The sequence below is a fragment of the Peromyscus eremicus genome, chromosome 19 (genome assembly GCF_949786415.1).
Source record: "Peromyscus eremicus chromosome 19, PerEre_H2_v1, whole genome shotgun sequence".
NCBI classification, from domain to species: Eukaryota; Metazoa; Chordata; class Mammalia; order Rodentia; family Cricetidae; genus Peromyscus; species Peromyscus eremicus.
Window position 1 is genome coordinate 34,638,634 of NC_081435.1, and position 5,038 is coordinate 34,643,671.

Sequence of the window (5,038 nt, forward strand, 5' to 3'; positions counted from 1 at the left end):
AAATATTTAATATGTTTCCTAAGCACCTTACTAGGCTATACATAGACGGTATAGGTAAATTTGACAGGTAAATATATTTTATATGTAGTATGTGTTCTATTATTTTTTAGTGTTTTTTGTTGTGTATATATTAGTGTTTTTGCTTACGTGTATGTATATGCAACACATGCACACCTGATAGCCACAGAGGGTAGTTGTTGTCCCCCAGAACTGGAGTTACAGACAGTTGTGAGCTACCATGGGTGCTGGGAACCAAACCGAGGTCTTCTGAAAGACCAGCCAGTTCTCTTCAACCCTAGCCATCTCTCCACCCCCAATGCTGGCCTGTCATTAGATAGATAGAATATGTAAGACAGTATCTAAAATTTGATTATCACTTCATCAACTTACACTATAGCCCTTGAGCCTCACTTTGAAGATGAGGGTGCTTACTTCCTTCTCCCTTCTGAGCCTCACTTTGAAGATGAGGGTGCTTACTTCCTTCTCCCTTCTACATCTTCTATTGCCTCAGCATCATTAGGGCCTTTGTATTTTTATATTATCAAACTTGTGTTTCCAGGTCTGCTCATTCGCTACTCTTGAAGACTTATTTCTGACTGGGCTCAGACTTGGAATTAGAAGCTCTCAGTGAGGACTGCCTACATCTCCTGGCGATCTGTTCCTGGAGTTTTTCTTTGACTTTCCTCATCCTCTTGGCTAAAAGTTTAGTATATTCTACAGCCTCCTCCATATTCTCCTTAGTGCATTTCTTCAGAGCAATACCTTGATACTGTGTTACAGGACATGGAAAGATTTAAAAAAAAAAAAAAAAACCACATTGAATTTTGGGTGCTTTGGTCCTGAGCTTCTTACTGTCCTTAAGAGCTGTCTTACAACATATTGGCAGACATCATCTTCTTTAGAGAGAGTGAAAAGTTTCCTAATTCTGCCAGCTCTTTTGGGACCACTGAGGCACAGGAGAGTCTGGCAGTCCAGGGATATACTTCTCTAATTTTTTTTAACAATAACCAAGTTGAGAATACTCAAATTGACATCCACAATGCATCCTGAACAGACTTTCGCTTCTTCTCTCCAGCTATCCTTGGTCTATAATAAAAATACCCATTACAAAACAAAAGCCATGCTCTGCCACAGGTCAAGACACCTAGCTCCATGGGAAACACTTGTCTGTCATAGCCACCACTGACTCGGACCACATAACTGGGCTACCCTTCACCCAGAGCTGCTTCTTCTGCAGCCATTTCTGCCTCATAGAAAGTACGAAGCTTGCCATCGTCATGCCCTCCAATGAGTTTCTGACAGCTGCTGGCTGCAGAGGAGATATTCAGCTTCATCTTGACATGGCCTACCACCTAGAAGGCACCACGAAAAGGGGTGACAAACTTCTCTAACTTGTTTTTAAACTACAACAACAACAAGTTATTGCATGAATTTTCTCCCTGAGGGACACTAAGCAATATCTACCCCTTGCTTCTAAGGTTCCAGTGACAAGCCAAAGTTCCATTCCACCGAAGTTCGCCCTGGGGAGCCAATAAGTTTGTTGGGCTTACTTACAGAGATGGGTGGCCCCAAAGCACTCATATTGAAAAGTCTTCACCACATAGATGGAGATTCCTTCCTCTTGTTTGGCAAAGCCTATATAATCTAGCCCCAAGGCCCCCAAGGGCATGTGCAATTAGGTCAGAACTGCATGCAACTCTCTGGGATGAGTGGCTGGATATTCAGGTGAGATTCCAATCACCCTTCCCACCCGCTTCTTCTCTGAGGGAGCATCAACAGTCAACAAGTCCAGGTGTGGTGACCTTTTGCCAGCAAGCACAACAGAACCCATGAAGATGGTGGCTGTTGGGACCAGAGGATCATGCTGTACGACACAGGCCTTCATACTTTTCTCGTAGATATATAGGGAGCCTGTAGAGGCAGAGGGGCAAACGAGCTATGACACAGGAGAGACAGGCTCTGGGCTCACACTGCCTCATCTCTAACAGAGCTAAGCCCCCTCTCTGGCTCAGTTTCTCCATCTATAATGAAAAACTTCCCCTACCTGCTTCTCTGGAACCTTTCATCAACATAAGGAAACATGAAAATACACAGTGGAAATTCTTTTTTATTCAAGTGCCAAAAAGGAAAGCACACCCACAGTCTAAAACATAATTTTGAGCTAAAGAATATGCCAACAGTGCCCTTTATTCATACCTCTGGAGTTCAATGTGTTTCTGCTCCAGTGGTAGGCAGAGAATGCATATTTATTCAATTCTTTTAGTTAGAGAAATTAAAATGCAAATGTATGCAAATTATGGACATTATAAATGAGAACAAGACAGAAAAGTAAAACCTTGATTACTTGTTGGCTAGAGGGACATTAGCAGAATCCTGAAATGAAACCCCAAACTTCATGCCTGGAGAATCATGGCCAAAACAAGCCCCGATTCTCGCCCCTGCACTTCTGAAGTCACCACCTGGATTCTCTACCACCAGTTAGCACTCAGTTCTCCCAGCTATATCAACACTGCATGTGTGTAGGAGGAACAGAATCTCAATTCACAAATGTTTAAATTCAGCCACATTTTCTACATACTGTCATCAGGGTCCCCCCCCCCAAGTTCCCAAGACTTTTTCATCTCTGTTGAGTTGATGAGAACTGGGGAGAGATGTTGGTTGGGTAGATTTAGGCTCTAGAACTCCACAGTGAACAACTCCATTCATGTCCTGGGCCAGAAGTTGAAAATGTCTGTGGACCTGTCCCACAGGGGCCAGGGATGCCAGCAAGGAGCTCTGGCCTCTTCCCTGTCTTCTCCTAAGGAGCACTCCTGCCTGGAACCTGTATGGGAAGGTGTGACTGAACTGAATTCAAGACACTTATCTCTCCTAGTCAACAGCTATGGAATTGGGTCTCTGGAAATGAGTGATATCTATTCCCTAACCTCAGCTCTCAAGGGGGAAACATCAGGTGGTGAGAGGCCACTGAGAATGGACATTTCCCTTACAGTTGACTTTGTTCCCAACCCCACTCCATTTCCTGGTGACTCTGGAAAAGAAAATATAAGCTTTACCACTCTTTGAGCCTCCTAGCCCAAAGAATGAAGTCCTGTGGACCTGGGTGGAGATATGACCCTCTGATCTATTCCAAAGACTAGAAACATACCCCACTGTATATTCCTTTAGGACTTAATCCATCAAGGGGCTGGAGAGATGTCTCAGCAGTTAAGAGCAATTGTTGCTCTTGCAGAGGACTAATATTCGGTTCTCAGCACCCACAGAGCATCTCACAACCATCCCTAACTCAAGTTCCAGAGGATCCTATGCCCTTTTTCAAACTCTGCAGGCAAACATATGGGTAAAACTCATACACATAAAATAAACCTAACAAATAATGTTTAAGTTAATCCAACTGTGCCTATCAAACATCTATCTGGGAGTCCACCCCACAGGAAATCTGATTCACTTGAAGACAGGCTAAGGAATAATTCTCCCCTCAATGAGACGATGTACTTACCCTTTCTAGAAACCTCTCCTCCACACAATGACTTATTTAGCCTCTGCTGTGCTGCCTCCCACTTACCTGAGTTACCAGAAACTTTAACGTTTCCTTTTGTTCCTTTTGTCTTTTTCTAACCAAAGCCTGAGTATGCATTCCACAACACTTTGGACTTTCTCTTTCCTTCTCCAAAGCACTCACTACAGCTGCTGCTGTCACACAAATTTATCTACCGTGCAGCTGCCTGTCCGTCACGTGTTCGCTTGCAGACCTCCATTGCTGAGCCCTGCCTTCCTTCTTGGACTTCAACCTAGAATGTGTGGCGCGCTCTCTCTTTCCTCTTCTTTATCTCCCTCTTGGCTGCTGACAGGATACACAATTTGTCTTCCCCGTTGTTTGTCTCACAAACTATAGTAAAATTATCATCAAGCGTCTTCCTGAGCTCCTTTCTAAATTCTTTTATTAACAAAACTAGAGCTTGAAAGAGGGCACACTAACTTCTCTGGTAACAGATTGAATCCAAACAAGACACACAGAGTGTAGTTTAGAAGATAGGCTGTTGCCACTGGGGCAACCCCTGGCAGGACTGCAGTGGCCACGGGTCAGTAAAGGGTGAGGAGATAAGCCACCCCAGAGAGGATTCCAGGGAACAGCAGCTGCTTTACTGCACGTGAGCAACCGCTTACACAGTAGAAGCCTATAGACAATGGTTGGTTAGCACATCACCTCAGACTGGATAGTGAGCGCTCGTACAACCAGGGTCTCTGTCTGTGTGGAAGAAGCACATTAGAGGAGACATGGAGAGTGCAGACTCCACAGGCCAGCTACTGGCTACTCAATGCTACTTGAGAGTTCTGAGTCCAGGAGCAGGGTGTGCCCTGCTTCTTATTTAGAAGTGGGCAAAGATAGGCAGAGTTTTCTCAGACTATGAAGCACTCTCAAGGATGAGTATGTGAACCAGTCTTCATCATTTTCATAGATGTACTTTAAAAAGTAGCTTGTAAAAAGACAGAGAGTTATCCTAGACCCACACTGCATCTATCTCTAGCAGACCATGTAGTCTCAGAAATACTCTTTAAAGCTTAGACGATGCCCAGAGACACACCATGCCAAACTACACATTTAGTAAGCCCCATACTATTTCTTAAAGTTTTAAGAACAGATGGGTTTCCTGAGGGGTGTTTAGCTGTCCAGATGATTGGCAGGCTTATTGAATAAACCTTTAGGGGAGGGGATAATGCTATTTCTTGGCTCTTCTTCAGAAAGTTTCTTTTTAAATAGCAATCTTATCTTTCTAGAAGTTCATAAAGTCATGTCTCCATCCATGGCCATAGATATATCTCAGATTTCATTCTTTTTTTTAAACACACTGTTTTGTTTATTTTTGTTTTTTGAGACAGGGTTTTTCTGTGTAGAACTGGCTGTCCTAGAACTCACTTTTTGCCCAGGCTGGCCTGAAACTCAGGGATCTGCCTGCCTCGGCCTCCCTAGATTCCATTATTTTAACCAAACATTATATAACAGATTTTTTAATTAAAGAAATTAAAATAATAAGTAAGT

The 5,038-nt window shown here is 43.4% G+C and overlaps 1 pseudogene; it reads right to left on the bottom strand.

Moving 5' to 3' along the window:
• Window positions 1-586: 586 nt before the first annotated feature.
• Window positions 587-1,334, bottom strand: LOC131896000 (small ribosomal subunit protein eS6-like; annotated as a pseudogene).
• Window positions 1,335-5,038: the final 3,704 nt, after the last annotated feature.